We start from the raw sequence: 25564 nt of genomic DNA on the forward strand, positions 1-25564 counted from the left end.
TCTGAGCAACCCACCCATCATTTTGCACGACAATGCGCGGGCGCATACAGCGCAAGCTGTGGCTACTATGTTCGGTCTATGGAACTGGAGAGTACCGTACCATCCACCATACTCCTCGGACCTAAGTCCTTAAGATTTTGATTTGATTCCGAAGATGAAGGAACCAGAGATTCGACAGGCAGTAGATCGCTCCATTCGCACAATCAACAGAACAGGCTCTGCTAACAGTATACTACGCCTTCCACATCGCTGACAACGGGCTATACACAACGCCGGTGACTACTTTGAAGGACAGTAGCAGGTGCAAACATGTAACTCTATTGTATCCGTTTCGAATAAACAGTTGCCAAATCTTCCTGTATCTCCCGGTCGTTTCCGAGATACCACCTCCTGTTGTGATTTTTGAGCAGAGTATTCACTGTTGTGTGTTACCGCTTCTAAAATTTTATTTGCATTGCTCTTATTAGCTGATGGTCGTTTTCGTTGGCGCATTTTATTATTCTCTCTTCCAGTTACTGAAATTTTTATGTACGGTGTTGAAAGACAGATAGTGAGGACATGACGCGATCCAAATACCTTTCAGCATGACCCCGCGTAGCTGCTCTTAATTATTTGGCGACATTCGCCATAAATGAAAGCTGTATCTTTTCGACTGTCATATACATGACTGAGTACCTATTCGCGGAAAAGTTTTCATGCTCGCTGCCGGGTTCGAACCACGCCATGGCTTTAATTTTGAATAAAAACGGCCTTACCAAAGAGAGTAAAGGAGCAGACAGAGGTTCAGGGCACTCTCTTTTCCCTTGGGGTGGGAAACTGCCCCTAAAGGTGGAAGAATCGGCAATGATAAACACCATGAGGATGCAGAAGGCAGTGGAAACCAAGGGTAGCGACCTCCCACTTTCCTTTACTACTGTGAGGCTATATGCAAATGAACAATTTGCTGAATTCGGAATTCTATTAATTTCCCCATCGCGATACTTGTGCACTTAATGACATCCGACTATGCAGTACAGGCCTCTGTTGGAGAATCGGTCGATTGCCTCATAGAAAGTAGTGGTGGATGTAAATTACTAACATCAAATTAACCTTACCAAATTTTTGACTAGATCATAGCATAAGCTTGGTGCGTCAATGTAGATAGTCTGAAGTATTAAGAAAGGTAGTCAGATGTATTCATTTGAGAATTTATATATGCTCAGAAATAGCATTAACGAAATGAAGCCGCTTGAATGTGGACAGATTAATAACTTAATAAGGAGAAAGGAGTATAACACTAATCTACAGCTACAAAACCTAGCGATGCCGATTTGCACTTCCCCTTAACTGAATGAGAGCACAAGATTTTAGCTCACTTACTTTCCATCTGTAGCTAGCGACACGGGTGAGGGGGTAAACAGCGTCTCCCTGCGTTATTCACTTTGGGTAGACATTCTGCTTGCCTCGCGGAGTTCTGCTGGAAGTGCCGCCTCCCTGTCACGCGGCATCAAAGCCCTGCCGATGTCAACAAACCTGGGGTACTGGAAGGTGTAAAATTCTACCTCCAGCCTAACTCGCTGCTGGCCGGCTGGAGTGGCCGTGCGGTTCTACAGTCCGGAGCCGAGCGACCGCTACTGTCGCAGGTTCGAATCCTGCCTCGGGCATGGACGTGTGTGATGTCCTTAGGTTAGTTAGGTTTAATTAATTCTAAGTTCTACGCGACTGATGACGTCAAAAGTTAAGTCGCATAGTGCTCAGAGCCACTTGAACCATTTTTAACTCGCTGCTGGCTTTCCGCCACCTGAGTACCATCCAGCACGAAAGTCTATCCACAAAAATTATTTGCACTTGACGCAATGCAGCACGTTCTCATTGCTCATCCCTTAGCCATATCTGTTACCACAGCGCAATGAACCACAAATTTGTTCACATCCATGCTGCTACTTGTCATTACTGCCCTAATTAATTACTCAAAAATGCAAAGTGGCGATTGATGTTGGCGTTGCACTCACAGTGCATAGCCCATATGGGTTGCCACCTTGCAACCACTGCATTAAAAGCACATAACGTATATTCACAGGACATGTGGTCTGCAAATGAAAAAAGTCATGATGATTTCTCCATTGGCGAAAGATTTCAGAATAGTCCCTCACTCGGGTCTGTGGGAGGGGACTGTCAGGGGGGAGGTGACCATGAGAAAAATTTTCAATAACCAACGAAAGGATAACGTTCTACGGGTTGGGGGATGAAATGTTAGAAGTTTTAACGTGGTGGGAAAGGTAGAAAATCTGGAAAGGGAACAGTAAGGCTCAGTCTAGTTATAGTGGGGATCAGTGAAGTGAAATAGAAAGAAGGCAATGATGTCTGACCAGATAAGTATAGCGTGACATTTGTAGCAGCAGAAAATGGTGTGACGGAAGTATGATTCATTGTGAATAGGAAGGTGAGTTACTCTGAACAGTTCAGTGATAGGGTTGTTCTCATCAGAATCGACAGCAAACCACCTAGTAATAGTGAAAGTTCTGTTCAAGAATCACAAGAGGAGGAAGTACACTTGGAAAAGCCCGAGAGATACCGAAAGATTTTAGTTACATTGAATCACGGTCCGGCAAAGATTCTGGAAGCAGATAGTGGGTTTTAAGGGTTGGAGCAGATACAGACTCTTGATCACAATTTAGTAGTGATGAAGAGTCGGTTAGAGTTACAGTGACTAGTTAGGAAGAAACAATGCGCAAAGAAGTGGGATATGGAAGTAGAAGAGATAAGCTTGAAGTTCTCTGAGTCTGTAGATACCGCGATGATGAATAGCTCTTTGGGCAGTTTGGTTGAAGAGGAATGGACATCTCTAAAAAGGGCAATCACAGAAGTTGGAAAGAAAAACATAACTACAAAGAAGACAACTGTGAAGAAACCATGGGTAAAGAAGAGATACTTCAGTTGATCGACAGAAGAAGGAAGTACAAAATGTAAAGGGAAATTCACTAACACAAAAATACGAGTCACTTAGTAATGAACTAAACAGGAAGTGCAGGGAAGCTAAGGCGAAATGGCTGCATGAAAAATATGAAGAAATCGAAAAAAAATTCGGAAGGACTGAAACAACATACAGAAAAGTCAAAACAACCTTCGGTGAAATTAAAACCAAGGGTGGTAACATTAAGAGGGAAACAGGAATTGCACTGTCAATTGCAAATGAGACAGCGGATAAGTGTAAACAGTACACTGAAGGCCGCTAGGAAGGCGAGGACTTGTCTGATGACGCGGTAGAAGGGACAGGGGATCCAGTATTAGAATCAAAAGGTAAAAGAGCTTTGGAAAACGTAAGATCGAATAAGGCAGTGACGACAGGTGACATCCCATTATAATTTCTAAAATGTCTTGGGAAGATGGCAACAAAACGACTGTTCTCGTTGGTGTGTAGAATTCTGAGAGTCTGGCGATAAACCATCTGACTATGGAAGAAACATCATCCACACAATCCCGAAGATTGCAAGTGCAGACAAGTGGGAAAATTATCGCACAATCAGCTCAATAAGTCATGCATCCAACATGCTGAAAAGGATAATATACAGAAGAACGGAAAAGAAAACTGAAGATTTGTGAGACGATCAGTTTGGCTATAAGAAAGGAAAGGCACCAGAGAGGTAACTGTGATGTAGCTGTTGGTAGTGGAAGCAACCCTACAGAAAAATCAAGACCCGTTCAAAGAACTAGTCCTTCGACAATGTTTAGTGGTTTAAGGTGTTGTATATTCTGAGAAAAGTAGAGGTAATGTCCCGATGCAGCTGACATCAATAATCCTTTCCCTTTCCTTTGTCCTCCTCCCCTGCCATTTCACCTTCAATTTACATATAAAGTAGGGGTAAGCTGTAGAGAAAGATGGATAATATACAATAAGAGTGGAAGACCAAGAACGAAGTGTTTGGGTTAAAAAGGTTGTTAAGACAGAGATGTAGTGATTCCTAGTGTTCAATTCATACATGGAAGCAGCAATGACGGAAATAAAACAAAGTTAAAGAGTGGAATTAAAATTCAAGGTGTAAGGATGTCAGTGATAAGATTCGCTGATGTCATGGCTATCCTCAGTGAAAGTGAAGACGAATTACAGGATCTGTTGAATGGAATGGAATGTCCAGTCGGTACAGACCATGGACTTAGAATAAATCGAAGGAAGGCAAAAGTAATGAAGTAGGAGAAATGAGAACACAGAAAAATTTAACGTCAGGATTCGTGATCATAAAGTAAACGAAGTTAAATAATCCTGCTATCAAGGCAGCGAAATAACCCATGACGGACGGACTAAGAAGGACGTAATAAGCAGACTAGCACTAGTAAAAAGACATTCGTGGCCAAGAGAAGTCTGTTTGTATCAAACATAGGCCTTACTTTGAGGAAGAAATTTCTAGACTGTACATCTGGAGCAGAGAATTTTATGGTAATGCAACATGGACTGTGGGAAAACTGCAACAGAAGAGACAGAAGAGAATAGAAACATTTGAAATGTGTCAGGGCCGAAAAGAAGTTTTTACGGTGTTCAAAGTGTCGGAGGTGAGTACACCCATGCGACAATATGCTCCCCGGTACTGTCACATCCAGTCCACCGATCTATCATTTTCGTCAATGTTTCTGGGTGTATCATGTGTTGCTACGTCCCGGATAATGAGCGTACGTCTAGCATTGTTGAACATGATCGCTTTGGTGGTTCAGGTCTTACGCTGTGGGGAGACATAATGTAACAAGGCCGTACTGACCAAATCTTTGAACATGGTGCACTGAACAGTCAACGTTAAGATGTAAGATGCCACAGTACTACTTCACCATGCGCTGTTTTTTCAGACGTACATTGGGCCTTGACTGCATTTCTATGGATGACAGTGCGCTACCGCATCGAACAGCGGAGTTGTAGGAGCTCATGGAACGAGACGATTTTCGGCGAATGGAATGGCCGTCCACATGCACCAGCGGCCGCCCAGAAGTTCTCAATCGCGCTGGCAGAGGAATGGGACTCCCTAGCACTATAACCCCTTACTTACCTTGCGAGCACGTTGCAAAGCATGCGTTGCCGTCCCTGGTGATCACTCGCCCTATTAAGAACCATGTCCTGCCGTTTGTAACGTGCGGGGGAGCATCAGGAATCGCGATGACTTCAATGTAATTGTTGTCCCTGAATGAAAGTGACGTTTCTGTTCGCCTTGCTTAATATTTCTTTCAGTTTCCTTCTGTCCATACGGTAGCAGTTATTGTTACAGTGCGGTGGCGCTGTAGCAGATATGAATGAAAACGGCGCGCACAAAACTGCGGAGGGGAGAACTCTTAGTGTTCGGTTTTTTATTGAATTACGAGCAAGAAGTGAAAAGTTTTTGGTTTAGACCGGACCAGCGGTCATTTGTATAGCCATTCGAATATCTCTCTTACTGTGGTTATGTTACAGTGTGTTAAATATGTTTTGAACGATGAACCCGAGCTGGCGCCCAGGCAAATAGTGCGAATCGATTAATTCGTTTTGCAAAAGATTTTAACTGGGCCGTAATTAACGCTCAGCTAATAGCACCATTTGTATGTGCTCCGTTCGGATTTTACATGCAAAATCAGTCAACCTTAAATAACTCTGCACTGAGGCGAGACTGATGGTTTAAATTGGTGTATCTAACCTTGATCTAAAATAAGATCAAGCCGTTTGAAAGAATTTTGCTTTGTTAGGATTTTAAGGTTTTACATGAGCCACTTCTGTGTTTCATACTTGTGCGAATAGCTTGAAATTTTGTAAGAAGATTGGTGATCCTCTTGTAATTCTGTGAAAGCTTTGTCCTTTGCCACGATATAATTAACAAGCTATGGCGGTCTAATGTCAAAATCACGGCTCAGTAAAAATTGGCAACCAGACTGAAAAATGCCCCTTTCATAGCACAAAAGGTGAATATGTCCTGGGCAAAATTAGGGATGTAAAAGAGGAGAACTAGCTCTTCATCTTGTCTGGGAGCTTCAAAGACATTTAAATGAAAACATCATGACATATTCGTTCTTTCTTACGAGTTAACCATATTTTCCCACCGCAGCGTGCTCTCTAAGCTGCAAGGTGTTGGCACACCCGCATGTTGAAATGTTTAGGCTAAAGTCCTTGACCATGTGCCCAAAATCCAGTTGATTGTCCAGCCGTTGTACACAACATATAACAGCATATATCTGAAGAGCATACATGTAATAGTTACAACAGTTGGGGGATAAAATTGTCGAGATTGGATTTGTTCCTGGGCGGACGCTCAAATTTCTTTTTAATTTCTGGGTGGGCGGGGGGGGGGGGGGAGTTGATTACTTCACCATCGGGTCTATTTGTTTCGTATATGGTTAGGGCTTTACGAACAAATATAAACAAATGTATAGTTCTAGAGAGTGGGATGCATCTACAATAGGAAGTATCCAAGAGCTAGGGTGCAACTACGAGGATTGGAACTTTAATTGTGGCAACTATTTATTTACAGCTTGTACAAAATGAATACATGTTTCAAAGTTTTGCTGACGTTCAAATTAGTCACCAGCGTTGCGTATAACCCGTTGCCAGCGATGTGGAACTCGTAGGATACTCTCAGCAGTGCCAGTTGTGTTGACAGTTCGAGCGGCGCGGTCTATTGCCCGATGAATTTGTAGCGGTTCTGAAGCGAATGCCGTTAAGTGTTTCCTTCAGTTTAGAAATCGAGTTGAGCTCACGAAGGCTTAACTCAGGGGAGGTGTTTCCTTCAGTTTAGAAACAGAGTTGAATTCACGATGGCTTAAGTCAGGAGAGTGCAGTAGGTGGTATGGCACTTAGCAGCCCCATCAATCAAACAAATCGGTAACAGCTTGCACTGTACGTGCTTGAGTATTGTCCTGCAAAATGATGCTTCAAAATGGTTCAAATGGCTCTGAGCACTATGGGACTTAACGTCTGAGGTCATCAGTCCCCTATAACTTAGAACTACTTAAACATAACTAACCTAATGACATCACACACATCCATGCCCGAGGCAGGATAAAATGATGGTCAGGTCCTGCAGAAAGTGTCATCACTTGTGTCTCTAAGCTGGTCGTAGGTTGTGTTCCAAAAGTGAACGGCATGGAGACAGAAGTGATGGCAGTTTCTGCAGGTCCTGACCATCATTTGGAGAACAATGCTCAAGCACGTACAGTAAAAGCTGTTACTGATTTGTTTGACTGATGGGGCTGCTAAGTGCCATACCACCTACTGCACTCTCCTGACTTAAGCCATCGTGAATTCAACTCGATTTCTAAACTGAAGGAAACACCTCATGGCATTCGCTGCAGATCTGTTACAAATTCGTCGGGCAATAGACCGCGCCGCTCGAACTGTCAACACAACTGGCACTGCGAAGAGTATCCTGCGACTTCCACATCGCTGGCAACGGGTTATACACAATGCTGGTGACTACTTTGAAGATCAGTAAAACTTTGAAACACGTATCTATTTTGTACGAGCTGTAAATAAATAGTTGCCACTATTAAATTTCCAATCCTCGTATAATAGAAAGTGTCGTTCTGGTCATGCGTGCATGCTAAACTTTAATGGCACGTTGTGGCATATCACACAACATGACATATGCCGTGTTGTTTGACTTGATGGTATGTGTTATGTTATACGCCACGACATCATTTACCATGTTACGTTGACACTATTCATTATATTACATGACATGGGCACTAATAATTATTAACAAGTGAAAGAGTACGAATATGTCAAGATGTTTTGATTTAAATGTCTTTGAAGCCACCATATAAGTCGAAAAGCTAGTTCCCTTCTTTTACATCCTTAACTCTCCCCGGGATATATTCGCCTTTTTTGTGCTATGAGAGGAGTACTTTTCGTTCTGGAATCTGTGTGGTTAAGCTTTCATCGAGGATGTTTCTTGGCAGTGAGACCTCATAGAAAGTTACTTCGTTCTCACAAATTGCCCATCAATATACATATCTGTTCTTTGCTGAGTTTGAATTTTTTGCTTTTCTTTTCCATTATATGAGAGCTTGAGTTCCGGCACATGTGCATTCAGTAATGCTGTCAGGGAAATGTTCGTGTTTATGTGCTGTATTTTGTGAAACGTGTACGGGGTGTGGTGTCAGCGATGAAGGTGCTATCTGTGCGCAGTCGGAATGAAATGGGTTATTTCTCATTGGTGCAAGATCTAAATGAAGCGGGAAGTTAAAACCTGTTAGCTGTGTGATGACGGGACCATATGTTTTCGTTGTGTAACTCGTCGTATTGAACGTTCCCAAAGTCGTGATTGAGATTACTTCCTGTTTATGTTTTTGGGGCTGTTTTGTACATTAATTGCGAAGTGGCGTTTACTGTAACTTTGGTACTGAAATGGGCTTTAGTGATTGAATCTTACTTCATTATGGTTCTGAGTCAAATTCTTTGGCACTTTCACAGTAAAAATTGGATAGTTTATTTAGCATACAACCTTTTAGTATCGCAACTCTATTAGGAGTCCGTATTTCTCATGGGAACTAAAGATATCATTCCGTTACATAAGGCTCTTGAGTAGCACAGCTTGAAATGTAATATTATCAGTGTCAGTTTCATTACAAGTTCCACATCTGTCGAAGTCAGTTTCGAAGGTTCATTCTAATGATTAAAAAGTGTACATATAGTTACGATTAAAAAAGTTCAGAAAATTCGTAACGTTATCCATTATAACTTACTGAAAATGTCACCTTGTAACATCTTTACTGCGTATGTGTGATGAAACATTGGCAACACTTTGTCCCACACATTTATATTTATTATTGTTTTCTTAATTGTGTATATTTTCGCATTTGTGTATCTTTACTGTATGTTATTATGAAGTTTATTTTCTTTTGTACATTAGGTGTGTGAATTTGCTATATAATATAGCTGGTTCATGCTTAGGGCTTTTAGAGTTGTAAATAGAAGGTAAATGGAAGTGTGTCCTTGCCAATTGAAAAGATGGGAGAGCGCGAAGCCGGCACGACAACACTAGAACAAAGGACTGGTCATTCCGTGGCCCGTCTTTGGTGTGAAAGCAACTGTAGAGGAGAGCGAGGCCAAATTACAGTTAAATGGTATAACAGGAGCCTCGGATGGAATTGGTATTTGTTCATGGCAACATGACAAATACTGATACGCCGTGATTTATAATTCCGTCACCAAAACGAGGTTTTGTAGAGCTTGCTGTGTGTACAGCCACGGTTGCACGATACTGACCAACACAGCAACTCAACTCTTCGATGATTTCTAGTCAACGTAGTGATATAAAATTGTAATATAACGCCTGAACTTGTTACTCGCGACTTCTTCTCAATATAAGTATTTATTAAAATTACATGGGTCAGGTATACTTTTTTGACGTGTATCACTTCATCTCTGATGCATCCAGTTCCTAATTCAGTTCCAGGTGTTATAAAAAGTGGTCGAGTTCATTTTATACAAAATTATATTTGCTTAGCTTCGGTTAAAAAAGGAATACTGTGGGTCCTTTATTTGCTATGCATTTTTTGACCTGAAAAAAAAATTCAAATGTGTGTGAATTCCTAAGGGACCAAACTGCTGAGGTCATCGGTCCCTAGACTTACACACTACTTAAACCAACTTATGCTAAGAACAACACACACAACCCTTACCCGAGGGAGGACTCTAACCTCCGGTGGGAGGGGCCGCGCAATCCGTGGCAAGGCGCCGCTAACCACGCGGCTACTCTCCGCGCTGCTGTCCAGAAAAATGTTTTCAAAGTAGGTCATGGGCAATTCCAGTGAACTGCACTGCAAAGTAGGTTGTATGTTTGGTCTGTTGATGAACATATAACAGAGTAAAACTGCTTGAGGCTTCCCCTACTTTAGACTGTGTGCACATTATTAGTGAATCAAATTTCATTAAAGAATACCTTGATTAGGCATTATGCATCTGTATACAGTGAAGGTTTGATTAGAAGTACATTTCTGTATCATAACAGATTCAGAGTCCATGTGTTAGTTACTGTGTAGTTAAATAAGGTAACTTTCATGCAATAATAGCTTGGTTACTTTGTTTGCTTACGATAAAAGTTTAATCAAAGTGCAATGGTACATCATAATAGACTCTGGATTCCCAAATGCTAAAACTGTCATTAGTAAATTGATGCCCATTGAAGAACATAAACGTTACATATTTTATGAGCTATTACACTTTAATACGAACAAGCTTGACTGTTTTATTCATGCTGTAGGGGCCGCCCTCTTCAGCGCTGGAAACCCCCACTAATTCGTCGGAGTATGGACCGAGAACCTGTACAACGTTGTTAGACGCAGTAAAATAAGGTTCAAAATTATTCCATTTATTACTGAAAATATAAGTTGTTGCTGCTTTTCCTGCGTCGACTGGCTGCTGCATAATCCGGAGAAGAATCCGCTGAATCCAATACCGAACTCATGGCTGCCGAGGACACTACATCAGCTGGGAGTGGAAGTCGATGACACCCTGATGCGGCGGTTATGCCGGCCGCTGTTGAGGTAGACACGATCCTTCGGTAGCTCTGCTTGGATGTGGCAGTGACCACGAAGTGTGTTTTGATTCACACGTCATTTCGTGGAGTACTCAGTCTCTCCGAGATCACAGCCCGCGCTGTCCCCTAAGGTGGACCACGATCTCGGATGCCGTGCAGTCGCACCGTACACTGAACCCGGCCCGTCGGTACGGTAGGCCTCACATCCGGGTGACGCTGGAGTTTGGGGAAGCTTCTGTCCTGGACTGGAAACATGTTAACACACCCTCAGACTACCAACCAGCGCTGGAGACTGTGCTGGCGTCAGTACTAGATGATGATTCCATCAGCCATAGTTTCGGATCCCTGATCGCCTCGAGGGCAGCAAGTGGAAGTCCAACCCTTGAATGATCTCCTACACAAGATGTTACCATACCATAACCAGAGAGTTGAGTGCGAATGACATGAACGCCATCGATCCTACTGATTGAATGCCAAAAGCTGTTGAGTGTGGAGTATCTATGCCGCCAAGGAGAGGCTCTGCTGTACGATGTTGCTCAGAATGATCGAATGTTTCTGTTCTTTCCGAGTTGACAGGTGTTAGGTGGCTGTCTACCTGACCAAGTAACGGCGTTTAAACACTTAGCTTCCCAGCTGCTGTTCGAACTTAAAAAAATTTTACAAACACGCTTGCTTACTCATTTTATCGCGTAAAAATGCTTATCAACAGACCAATGAAAAATGGTGGTAAGTGGTTGAGCCTGTTAACGTGTTCTCATGTGAATCTTTTTTTCTTGTACCTTTAGAAAGTAAAGAGAATCAGAGGTTTAATTTTCATTCTTGAATGGTAAAAGACATTAATATTTCTTTCGAAATTATTTCTTCGATTTGAACTGGCGACCGTTTGCGCTTATCTTGCCAGATATGGTTGCTACAGTATGAAGAACATCGATTCGAATCACGTTATTGCTTCAGTTGATTCCTCGTAATGCGAGGTTACGTTTAGGAAATAAATTCGTAGTTAGAGTGCTCATTCAATTGGGAGTGTCACGATCAGCTGAAGTCCTACAAAATTTACTTCGTTTGCAGTTACTATGACGAGAAGGATAGAGCTATTATCTCGACATATTTAATCATTCTGTATACAGATCAAGACACGAATTAAAGATATTAGCAGCCCGTGGGCATTGATTTATATCAATAGGGAAAGTTGAAAATTTGTGCCGAACCAGAATTAGAGTCCAGGTCTAGGCAGATTCGTTGACAATTACGCCATCCGAACTACCCTAGCACGTCTCTCGACACACACAAATTTTCAACTGCATACTACTGATGTAGTGCCCCTGTTAATTAGCCTCATTACTCGCTGTATCTCACCGATTCCCGTAAGAGGTCGGGTCTGGTGTGCATCTGCGCTTAAGGTATCACTGGCCATCATTACCTTACTTATATACACTATTGTTTAGAAAAAATGAAACACCAAGACCGAGAGATCTGATAACAATGGAATATATTCCACCGATTAGGGACATGACAATACACAAATGATCAGCGTTACGGACCTGTACATGCGCTGTGGCTCCGTAATTCAGTACGGAGAAGCGCCACCGTGTTCGGGGAATTTGAGCCGCTAGACCTCGTGGCACGGAATCAAGGAGCGCAGGAACATTCCGTTGGGGAATAATCTGCAACTCGGCGTGCAGGCGCGTCCACATAGCATCAACTGTGGCTGCAGGAGGACCTGAACGAACAAACTGCCGACCGACCATATCCCAGACAAGTCTCTGTAAATCCACTTGTATACAGACGGTTGCGATACCTCCACTGTTCAGTAGCCTTTCAGCCGCCTAAATTTCCAGTTGGTATTTTATTTGAGCGACCAGTTTCAGCGCTTCATTACATCATCGAAAGGATCCCTGTGTTAAGAAGAAATCTGCGGATACCAGTCATTGAATGCTGGCTCGTATTTTGGCTGGACCTGAGGTGAGACTCTTTCTACACGTCGTCCAGAGGGCCTGAAGATGGCGTAATGTAGCGTTGAAATCGTTGCTGTAACACAGAACCACAGGAACTTTAGACGGCTGAAGGTGTTTCGAGTCGACATTTTCATCCCAGGCATGTTCGATGGACGACATGTCTTCTCCGAAGAAGGCCTGCACATTCCTCGCTACTTGCAGCTGGGCGTTGTCCGGCTGAAATATGGCATTTGGAACGGCTTGTAGCAGGGTCAGTGGTGCAGGCTGTAAAACCTCCAAGATTTAGCGGTAGCTCTACAGATTGCAGTCAAGATGAAGGAGGCAAGATCGTGTGCTGTACAACAAGGTGCCACAAACCATAACACTTGGCGTCTGTCCGCTAAGCTCCTCAACAATACATGCCCGATTGCGTTCACCATGGTGCCATCACTGTAGGACAAGCTGAAGTGTGACTCATCATAAAACAATACATTTTGCCACTCAGCGCGCCATTGTCGGTGATCACGTGTCCTTTGCAGTCTCCGGCATTGGTGGTTTCTGGTCAATAAAGCTGATACAGTGGTTTGCGTGCCAATCAGTCCACCGCGCAGTAGATGGCATCGAAGTCTGGTCACAGACATGGTTAGGCTGCACTACACGGGGTACCATGGAAACCACTTAAAGGGGTGTGCCAGCCGGAAAATCAATGACAAACCAGCTGACTCAGATGGGGAGAGCGAGTATAACGGCCCATCTGAGGGAGGACAGGAAAGAGAGCTTTTAGAAAACTGTGTTGCAGTGCTCCAGCATTGCGCTAACCCTGTAGACGAAGCTGTTTTGCCAGTTATGGCCAAACAGCGGTGCGGTCACGATGTAAGGGAGCAGATTAAATGAAGATCAGATTCGCACCTTACATAAGAGCTTTATACACCGCAGTGGGAAGGTGAATATGGCACCTAACTTAATTCGACGGTAATGAGCAAATTTGCCTAGCAGTATGTAATGCAAAAGGGGATGACATTCAATTTACGATAATTATCACACCATTCCTATAATGCATGTTTGAGCGAAAGGTGAAACAAGCAGCGAGAGGGATTTTATTTTGGAATTCAGAGGGACAACACAGAGCCAAGGCTGCACTACACGGGGTACCATGGAAACCACTTAAAGGGGTGTGCCAGCCGGAAAATCAATGACAAACCAGCTGACTCAGATGGGGAGAGCGAGTATAACGGCCCATCTGAGGGAGGACAGGAAAGAGAGCTTTTAGAAAACTGTGTTTCGAAATTCCAAATGGATGCGAAACAAGACCAGTGATGCATTTTCGATCACATGTCCAGCGAGTGGTGCACACGTGAGAGAGTCAACGTGTGCATTTAGGCGTTTGGAACTGTCACAAAACGTCCGATTGGCGGAAACGCGCTAGGAAGGAGAAAAGAGCCAAAGTTTCGATGCAGTTTAATGGTAGGGACCTTGAAATTGGTAGGGAGATTTTCCACAAAACAAGAGGAACGCTCTTATTGATCGAAACAAGTCCTGACGTGAAGAACAAAAGAATCCAGGTGGGGAGACAGTTCGGCTATGAGCATGACAAGACAGAAATTTTCGAGGAACTCTTCTCTGAACTGGCGTCAAGTGCAGAACGAAGCACAGAACACTCTGTACGATGCAGAGGAGTAATTTTTGTGAACACTGCGTTGACAACGGCTGATATCCAGCTGAAAATTAGCTGTAGCATCGCTTAGCTCCAACTGTGGAGAAACTAACCAGCCAATTAGTTAATTGTTCTTGCGAGAAATGAGAGAGCATTATAATACACATGCTGCTCCAACCATGCACTTGTATGTCGCCACATTCTAAGAACAGGGATGAGTACATGTTCTGTCGCATAACGAGAAACATAGGGAAAATTTCTGCTGGAAAATTCAGCAGAGGTATAATTAGTTTTATATGAATTTCAGTGGAAGAGAGCGGCCTAGCAGATGACAGCTCATTGCGGCTTAAGGTAAATACCACGTGCAGAGGCATAAACTTGTTGGCTCACCAGCTAGCGTCCACTGTAAACTTGAGCGACCTTGGGTAATCTTTTGTTCAATTTGTCACATAACTAACCATCCACCGTAGACTTCCATCCTAAAAATAGTACCGAACTTTGAACCAGAATAGGACGATTTTCGTAGTACTGACCAACATCATAACGTAAGTGTAGGAACAATTTTGTAAAGAAACTTCTAATTAAACTTAAATATTGTCATGTTTAGGAAAACTTAGCGTTCTGAGAGTTAATATTTGATATTGTTGTGTATAGGATTATTTCACATTTTGATGTTGACGAGATGCGTTATCCTGACAACTAATTTTTGTTGTCACATTGAAAACTGTGTAAAAGCGTGTATTTTGTGCTAATATTGCGGCATTAAACAAGTCATTTCAATTTACACAGTTGACTTCAATCCCAGAATAAGTAAACCAAAAATATTGCACCTTAAAACATTGTACGAGTATCGCCTGGTACCCTGTCGGCACTGTGTACGGCCCTCTTCTCTCCACCGATTCCACATACGCCTCACTATTGAAGCAGCATTCCCTGTACGAGCCACAGTATTACAGAACGACAGAACGGCCTCTTGGAGACCAATCATTCAGTCCCGTACGAACGCACTGACTTGCTGATATTCCATCCTGTGATGTCGGTGAGGTATAGTGATACTTGATTACACGTCTTACGGCTCCGCACCGACTTAACGTTGCGGAACACTGACCTCTCCGGTCACAACAAAGAGGGCGCTTTTGGGCCTACGTGAAAGCTACCTCTCCGATAATTGAATCACTACACTTTCTTTTTCTTTGTTCCATACGTCGTCTTATCGTGACGTGTTGCACACGATTACCCGAGTGTTCCACATTTTACAGACACATGGATAACATTCTTTACATAGCTGAGGCGATGTGTCTCGGCTCCCTCATCATGCGCAGGGTTATCCTTAGCTACCTCCGTGGTTTCAGAAGATGAGTGCATGAAAACTACAAGACGCACAGAAAAAACGCACGTCAGTGGACAGACTCCCCACATATCGTTAATTCATATTGCACGTGATCACTATGCACTCAGTTTGTTACATATCAAGGCGACCAGTGTGACCAAGCGGTTCTAGGCGCTTCAGTCCGGAACCACGCTGCTGCTGCGGTCGCAAGTTCGAATCCTGCCTCGGGCATGGATGTGTGTGATGACTTTAGCTTAGTTCGGTTTAAGTAGTTCTAAGTCTAGGGGACTGATGACCTCAGATGTTAAGTTCCACTGTGCTCAGACCCATTTGAAGCATTTTTTTGTTACATGACAAATATTAACGCAAGTGTGCAGTTCATTGAAGAGATTGACCTAAATTGCCTAAGAGCATGACAGGAGCCAACTTTGGAAACCTGTTCACTACATTACCTACCTACAGGCACGAACTAATTCGACGCGACAATGTGGGCGGATAGTTTGTTTACATGTTCTGACCCGCCTGCCCCTAGTACAGCTACGCCACGTAGCTTATTACACTGGACCACTGTGGATTTTTGCAGAAACCAAAGTAGACGGTCTTTGTAGGTTTCGATGCTCTCAAACGGAATATCGTGAGTAAAATTGTTTTTTAGCTGAAGGTTACAAGTAACTTGGGGTTTTACGTTTCACGTATATTTCTACAGTAATCAATAGGATATGTACATTAACTGAACTTACCTAGTTTATTCAGGCCGTTTCTTTGCCTTCCTCAAATGGACAGTGTCTGCAGCATCCCTCCGTAGCATCCAGCACAAATCAGCTTTAGCAGTAGTCCACCGTCCTGTGTGTTGCTGTTCCATGAGACAATTATGACGTAACCAATCGTCATGCTTATCACTGCGGTGTCGTCAGGTATCGAGAGCGGTGAAAGAAGTATCAATCACCTCAAGAGATGAGATACTGTACAGTGGAGCGGTACCGCAAGGAGCCAATGAGATGCTAGGAAAAATCCGTGCCTCCCGTAGTTCTGAGGCGCGACCACAGCGCCTCTGTCCTAAAATAGCCAAGAGGGTAATTCTATTAGAGGTCGGATACTGTCCACTTCCGGGAACTTCTTGTCGGAGTAACATCGTTGTAGCGCCACTCGCCGTGACACAGCTCGTGTCAACCATCGGGGAGTGAAGAGACAACTGTCTCCTGTGAACTGTGCCTATGCGCCAACGATATCAGAATTGTGTTAACAAGTGTCTATGTACTTAAACTTTCCAATGGCTGTAGGGAAACCACAGTACGGCCATTCTGAACTTGTATCAGGTCTCCACTCAGTAATAATGGCTCATATAGTGCGTTCTGAACTGCAAGTCCACGTGTGCAGTTTCATAGCTACAGTCGAGCCAGGCTGGCAAAGATAAGTTTTGTTGTAACTAATAGCCGGCTGCGGTGGCCATGCGGTTCTGGGCGCGTCAGTCCGGAACCGCGCGACTGCTACGGTCGCAGGTTCGAATCCTGCCTCGGGCGTGGATGTGTGTGATGTCCTTAGGTTAGTTAGGTTTAAGTAGTTCTAAGTTCTAGGGGACTGATGACCTAAGATGTTAAGTCCCATAGTGCTCAGAGCCATTTGTAACTAATAAAGTATTAGTTATCAGAGTGTTATAATTAACTGTATTATTACTAGACCCCTAATTTTCCCAGAAATGAGACACAACAGTCACAGAGCGCACCGCAGGTCTCTGGGAACACATCGGTCTGAGAGTAAAGGAAGTCCATCTTCGTGGTCAGTTGCAGCCCATGACCTTATAAGCAGGAATGAATTCGTCGATAACGTTCCAGTAATTTTAGGCTCTCCATTTTTCCAAGAATAATGCTTTCATTTTTCGTAAACAATATCAAGCACACAGCTGATCAGGTGTTAGAGTAGACTCAAAGTGAGCGTCCTCCAACAGCTGGCAAATCTGTGGACTTTATGATCTCTGCGATGAGCCGTTGAAACTTCTTACACAGATATTGAAATTTAGTTTCATTCCTATTCACAGCCTTAAAAATGCAGTCGTAAGTCCCAACATAATGTGCAATGTTGGGAGAACAGTTTTGTTCGGATTCAACAAAGATGCTTTAGAACCATTTTTTGACCAAGGCATCAGACCTGTTCGTGGAAGCCATCACCTCTGTATGTAGCGTTTTCTCTTGCATGACTGGCTCGCTCACACAGGTAGCAGCAATACTTACTTGTAGCCTCATTGCAAACCCAACAGCATCGCAATGACTTCGAATGCGTACTGTAATTGATACAGTTCACCACGGATTTCAACATAGTGTAACTTTGGTTCAGCTAAGACAGCATATGCGACAGGGATGGATGGCCTTCCATTACTACTGTGTAACAGCAGTGCCTTCAGGCTTGTTTTTGAGCCCTCTGTAAAGTGTCTCCTATCTTCTGGTTTGTACTAATATTCAGCTCTTCCAACAAGCCGTCAGTGTCACTGCAGAAGGTAATGTCCCCGCAGTCGCATCTGGTTTCTGGTTTCGACAACGCTCACGTGACTAGATGGTGCGCATCGAAGTCATGTGTGAAGCAGTATTCCTAAACTGTACTGGAAACATCTACCTCACTCAAGTACGGCAGGTGAACCCTTGTTACAATGGCTTTACGTGTAGCTCTTGTAATGTTCCAGAAGTGTGACAGTCAAACGTAGACATCTTATTTACTTACAACCCTGAGATGGGAAACAACTTTAACCTCGATATTCGTGTTCGGCACATCTAAATCTATAAAACACGACTAATTTCGTGTCTGAAAAAAAAAGGGAAAGTTTGCGGACCAGCGTTTTTGGTCGAATCTTGGAGAGACGTTCTATCTGCTGATGCGTATAATTTTTCTATACGTCTCGCAATTTTCACGCAACCGCCTTGTGAAACCTCAGGTGTACTTATGAACAACCCTGCATAAAACTAATAATACATGTCGTCGGGCGTAAGAGGTCCTCTGATACGAAGAGATTAGCACAAGACCGGAAACGGAGATGGGACGCGTCGAACCAGTCAGAAGATTTATGACAAAAAATATTGGGAAACCTCCGAATTAAAGCGCGGGCTTAATGTGCACTTTTCGCTACCCAGTTTCTGTCACCTACTCCAGTGCAGTAGAGCGTCGATTATCGGAACTAACTGGGTGATATGGGAGTTCGGAAAACAAGTTTAATTGAATAATCTAATTAATAACACTATGTATAATTATAATATAAACGTATTTTAATTATTACAAAGGTAAGTACAGTATGTATGTAAGATAACCTTGTAAACAAAATAATTGTAATACATATGCACTTTGGATGTACAGTACATCTGTATGGAATTAACTCCTAAAGAAATCCTTAATTTCGGTCTGTCTAAGGATTCCTACCCGCTTACAAGCAGCTAAGTTAAGCACTTATTTCAATACAATGAGCTGATACTGCCTGCTTTCCTCTTGGGACTCAAACCATCGCAAGGCTGTATCTAAACATGTAAATGCTTCAGAAGCTATCGGTGTCAACTTTATCAGCGATGATTTTTACGGTTTCGGTATCTTGCATGATGTGCTGCCCTGGATCTGCATCGTCGACACTCATCCGTCTTGAACTCCTCCATCACTTCATGGCAATAGAGTTCTTGTAGAATATTGAACATTTCATCATTTTCAGTAAACTTTCAGAACTTCCCGCCATACCCAAAATTTTATTCCGGGATTTTTTTCCAATTCTGTTCCTTTAAGGGGAGGTTTACTACCTTTTGGTTAAAAAAATCGATTTTTAATTGCATTTTTGGAACTATAAAAGTGTTTAGAATACACCCCTGAAACGGTTTTTCTGAATACGGAACAGAAATGTTTGTTATTCGCAGTTGAACAAAAAAAATTCACCTGACTGAAATCTGCCTTTTTCAACCGCCAGTTTTTTTTCTTTCGGAGGACGAGTTATTGTGCCGGTGCTTGGGAGAAAACACACAAAATTCAAATGAAAGATTGAACGCGTGTGTTTGGAAGTTAGCCCACAAGCATTTGCATTCTGGTGAGAAGACTTTGGAGATTGCGACTTTCCTTTCAGTGAGCAGCTTCAACGAAGGGTATTCAGCAATTCTGAAGACCATAACGACGATGGACGTCACCCTGGGACTCTATTCTACGCAGTTCGCCAAGCATTCGGACGACCACCGGATTCAAGTGGCCGAAAACCGCTTGTCACAGGCCGTACAAGCGGCTGTGGAGCAGCGCAGGATGGCGCAGATCGAGCAGAACGCCCTCTATGAGGAAGAAGAAGGTCTAGTTTATGGACCCGGCATAGCAGATTGAACGTCCGTTGCATAATATTGCATTTATATGTAGTCAAAACTTCAAACGCGTTTTTTCTCGAAATGACGTTTTTTTTAATCGCGCGGTATGGTAACTTCAAATCTACTCAACCGATTGGAATGCTTCTTTGTTTCCGACGAAGCTAACTAAATTGTCTAGGAGTTGGAACACTTTTATTTCGATGCATCAACTGCAAATATTTTTATTTGGCCGACGAAGTTGAAAAATCGATGACAAAAACCATATTTTTTTCAAATGGCCGCCATTTTGTTTCCTATAGCCCAAATAACTTTAGCGAGGTACAACTCCTAAAGAATCTTATATACTTCGCTAACGTCAACTCAGTTTTGATTTTCAGACTAGCCGACTGACCTGTGACATACCACGCGTGGAGGTTTACATCGAACTTTTGTTTCCTTCCGACAGTACTTCCGCCTTTGCTCTTCGACATTTCTGGTCGAAAAAATTCCAGTTTGTGGAGAAAATATCAATAAACATTTTGTCCAAATTTATCATTGATATCTGTAACACATCTCGAGAACAAAATTCTCAAAGAACATGCTTTTTTCGGGCCAAAGATAGTAAACCTCCCCTTAAACATCCCATGCTACTCCGATCATCTTTGTTTGACGCATGTTTCAAATCAACAATTTTTGTAATTTATTAACAGACTTCCTTCTCCCTTCTTTTCTTTTTCTAACAGTAGCTTGTATTCAATTTTTTTTTCTTCTTTTTGTAATTCTTTTGGAAGATCACAATAATGCCTTGATCCATTGGATGTAATAGAGAGGTTACATTACGTGGAAGAAACATCACTTTCATGAATTGGCCCTTTTCGTTATAGGTATTATATGATGGTTGAGTGGTTCGTTGTCAGGGAGTAGTAATGTTTTCTCGCTTTTGCCATACCTTAACTGATGAACTTCTACAGAGGCTACAAAAACATCCGTAAATCATTCCGTTAGATCGTACTATCCATCCAGGCACTCTTTCGTGAGGCGTAAATAACAGGCTTCGCAGACATTAGCATAATCTAAAGCAGCACCACGCTCATAGCTTATTTTAGGACCAAGTGATGCTTATTCACAACGTGAAGCAAGAATTTTTTTCTTTGCAAAGCTTTCCAATTGATCCCAGTTTTGTCAGCATTGTAAACGTTTTCGTGAGCTTAATCTTCTTCCAACAATACGTCCCTTAGTTTGGGTTTGAAGAATTAGCAGACAGTTTCTGTTCTTGTATCTGAAGCTCACGAATACCGTATCTCGACAGAAAGCGTTTCAACGAGTCCGTGCTTGCCTTAAAATTCGAGGGCCCTCCAAGATTTTTATTGAATTGAACCAGAAATAGGTTCTCCTTGTGAAAATTCTAGTATAAACCACTTGTAAGCAACATAATCTCGATTCATGTTCGTGGTGAGCTTCATAGTTGTACACAGATATAAAATCTGTGATGCTCGTCTCGTGTGGCAAGGAGGGGGTCGAAAGAGGTGATAAGACTGCAGCAGGGAGGGGGAATGTGGCACGGACGAGCGACTATTCGGCAGGGCGTTTTAGGTTCCAGAGCTTTGAGTATTTTTATCTCAACCTCGTCTGGTTTCTTATGTTTTCTTCCTCCTGTAAGACTGTACGGCAGGTTTACGTTAGTAGAAAAGGGAGTTGTTGCACCGGCACCTTCAGGCTCCCTGTCTTCGTCAAGTGTTCCTGGCTCAATTTCTGGGTCCAGGTTGTCTACCGTATCCTTTTCGGTGTAGATCTTGTTGGTCTGAAAACAGGTATTTCTTAAGTTTTTGGCCCCAGATCCACTTTGTTTGGCAGCTTTCACATCTTTTTTCGATATTGCGAAACAGTCTCGGAGGTTGGTCCACCTTCGGATTACTTCATTGCCTGCATAAATACAAATGTATTATCTGAGTATTTTTTATGAAAACTTTTTTAATGTTGTTGTGTTATGTAATAATGTTCAATTTTTTTAGATATTTGGCGAGTGGCTGTACGTTTACGGATTTGCACTATAACTACAGGGTTGGAATTTCAACGGCTAGAAAAATTGTTGAAGAAGTATGTGCAGCGATTTGGTCAGTAATGCGAGAAGAGTGTATTCCAACCCAACTTGTGATACGTGGACGTCAGTCGCTTCTGACTTTGAAAGTATCGCAAATTTCCTACACAGGCTTGGGGCTGTCGACGGTAAGCATATAAGACTGACTTGTCCGTTTGACTCGGGATCAATGTACTACAATTACAAAGTTTACTTTTCTGTTGTGCTTATGGCTGTAGTAGACGAAAAGTACTGATTTGTTTACGTTGATGTAGGGAGCTATGAAAAAGAATGTGACTCACAAATATTTAAGAGGTCCAAATTGTGGAGAGCAATAGAAAGTGGTTCTCAACCATTACCTGTGGAACAACCTCTTTCAGGGACGGAGAGTCGTAAGATACTATACTTCTTTGTTGGAGACGAAGCGTTTGGCTTACACAAACACATATTGAGACCCTTTGGAGGAAAACTCTTAACAATTGAGAAAGAATATTTAACTATAGATTGTGCAGAGCACGAAGATATGTGGAATGTGCATTTGGCATTCTTAGTAATGAATGGCGCTTGTTCCATCGGCCTATCAATGTGCAGCCACATTTTGCAGTGCTCATTGTCAATGCTTGCATCGTATTGTACAATTATGTACGTGACAGAGGCGGATATATTGTTGAGGACACAACGACAATCACAGGCCTGGAAGATTTTCCGGGGGAAAATACTACAAGAGGAGGCTTGACAGCAAACAATATCGGAATTGTGCTTAGCAGATATTTTATGTCAGGAGTCGGAAGTGTACCCTGCAAAATGTCTAAAATATAATTTGTCAACTGTGAAACACAACATTGTATCAAGTGTCTTTTCTTCAGACAGAAAATCAGTGTTCCGTAGCCTTCGTGAAATAAAATTCTGTTTTATACTTTCAGTACTATTTTATTTAGTTAGCCTAGTAATACCTCGACCACCTGATATTGAGAGAATAAATGACCCCATGTTTTTAATTACTTACTTAACAACATTTACGGAACTAAGGACTAGATGGTAAAATTCTGTGTTGACAAACTTCACACGGCCGTAATGCCTCATAAGGAAAAGTAAAATTTTATTCAGCTATAATACAAATAAGTATTTACTTAGCTTAATAGGAAGTACTTACCAAATGCATTTTTTTCTGTATCACTAATGCTTTAGAAATCTGGGTTGAGTGCTGAACATACCTCTTGCCAGGCTTTTCTTGTTGCGTTTCTATCCTTATGAATATATGAAGTTTTGTCACATAATACAGGTTTTGATTCAACTAGCGATATCAAAATTTCAGCGTCATTTCCTTCCATAATGTGAAAATAAGCCAGCGACACACACAAACTGAAAACACGGAAAATCTAAACCTGAAACCAAAATGAACGCAGTGGAAAAAACAATGGGGACAGCTCCCGTACGACTTATACCGTGTAGTGTGAAAGCGTGCGCTTGGTCACGTGGGCCACTGAGCCGAGAGTACGGCAAGGTGCCGTTTGGCGGCAGTGGCACTGGACGGCTGGAACACGACTAAAAATCGTGCCCGTGTTGTAACCGTACAATGTTAAAGGTCTCATGCTCTTCAACAGTCGACTAAGAAAATTTGCCAATTTGCCCGTACGGTTTTTTCTCGTACGGGATAAATCGTGCAATGTGCAAGCAGCCTTAATCTTTCTTCCGTTTAGGTGCTAACGTGGCAACAGTGGAATATATTACTATTTGTGTAAATGTCTCACCTACAGGAGACGGGGTATGATATAAGTTTCAGAGCTGGCTCGTTAAGGGGGGTAGGACGTCAAACTGGCCGACTTGGAGCAGGAGAGGCACCACAGGACCTTTTAATTTCCACTGTCTATAGTTTTACAAATAAATTCATAAAACTTTGTCAGCATGACCAGGAAGGGTTCAGGATTCACGCTCGTAGCAGTGTAAGTTCAAAAATATAACAAAATATATTTTTCGCATGTGAAATGTCATCATTTTTTCACTTACTGTTGGCTGCATTCGTTGCTATAGGTATACTTTTCTTCATAAGTAAGGGAGATGCTTCGATGAATTTTGCATAGCATACAAACCATACTTATAGGTGTACGAAACTCTAGAATTTTCGAAATCTATTAAAAACTTTGCTAAAAATTGAGATAATTAACCATAAATTTGAGTTTTTTCTAAACATGAAGTTTAAAATGTAACAGCTCATTCATTTTTCATTAATTAAATAAATTCTAGAGTTTCATGCACCTGTAAGTATGGTTTGTATGCTGTGTAAAGTTCATTGAAGAATCTCTCTTACTTAGGAACAAAAGTGTACCTGTAGCAACAAATGCAGCCAATAGTAAGTGAAAAAATGATGAAATTTCACACAAAAAATTTATTTTGTCATACTTTTGAACGTACATTGCTATGAGTTTGCATCCTGAATCCTTCCTGGTCGTGTTGACAAAGATTTATGAATTTATTTGTAAAAGTATAGACAGTGGAAATTAAAATGTCGTGTGGTGCCTCTCCTGCTCCGAGTCGGCCCGTTTGACGTCCTACCCCCCTTAAAGGGGTCATGGTTCTGCGTACGTGACAGAAAAAACTACAAATGGCTCTGAGCAGTCTGGGACTTAACGTCTGAGGTCATCAGTCCCCTAGAACTACTTAAACCTAACTAACCTAAGGATATCACACACATCCATGCCCGCGGCAGATTCGAACCTGCGACCGTAGCTGTCGCACGGTTCCAGACTGAAGGGCCTAGAACCGCTCGGTCACACCGGCCGGCTCAGAAAAAGGACAAAGAGAACGCATTGTGGTAGTAGCAATCTCACGTGGTCGCTCCAGATATTGCATATTGCAACGTGCCACTTGGTGCGTTGCCTGTACAATGGAGAGGGCAGGCAGCGGCGCCCCTCCCGGAGTAATCACTTGCTCGTCTGTGCGGCCTCCGGTATCCCCGGCGTGTACAGAGAGAGTTGCCAGACTGCAGCTCAAACAGCGTCGCCTGTTGACACGGCCGCCGCGCCGCCGAACACAAACGCGGTTAATAACTCACCGGCAGGTGGCGGCTGATATGATTAGCTGCGCAGTTCCTCCTGGCAAGGCGGCTTTACCGCTCCGATCTGCAAACAGCGCGCCGCTGACTTTGCGTACTTCGCGCTCTTGGCAGCAGTGAGCGGGCGAGGCACCTCGTATCGGCTCATTAATGTTGTGAGCTTCCCAGAAAAACCAATAAACTCTCTTTGCGGCTGCTGCTTTCCTCAGCCAACTACAGGGGAGACGCGAAACCCCTGGCTGATTTCCCATTCAGATTTTACAGTAAATGTTTGCACCCCATCGAAAGCGTATGTGCGGCAACTCGGCTCACATTCCGTCAACATGCTTTTAGGAATGTTATCTGCGGTGTCGATGGCGAGTGACAGGCCAATAAAGCACGTGAATATCAGTTAATATAACATGAGGCAGTGCGGAGGTGCCACAATACGAAGGTAGTGGCACAGAATCAAAGAAATACGTTAATAGGCGGTGCTGTTTCTCTCTGACGGGATCTTTTATTTATGTGTTCTGTATCTGAATGTTTTGCTACATACCTAAGCTAGTTTTGTGCTTTCACTTGCTTGGAGTTGCTCTGCGAGTCTCTTCACCACTGTGTGGATCCTCCAGAAATTCTTCGCCCAAATTGATAATCTCAGTTGAGCAATACAACTTATTTACATAAAGGAGATTTTCATAATTGGTTCAAATGACTCTGAGCACTATGGGACTTAACTTCTGAGGTCATCAGTCCCCTAGAACTTAGAACGACTTAAACCTAACT

The sequence above is a fragment of the Schistocerca piceifrons genome, chromosome 1 (assembly GCF_021461385.2).
Source record: "Schistocerca piceifrons isolate TAMUIC-IGC-003096 chromosome 1, iqSchPice1.1, whole genome shotgun sequence".
NCBI lineage: Eukaryota > Metazoa > Arthropoda > Insecta > Orthoptera > Acrididae > Schistocerca > Schistocerca piceifrons.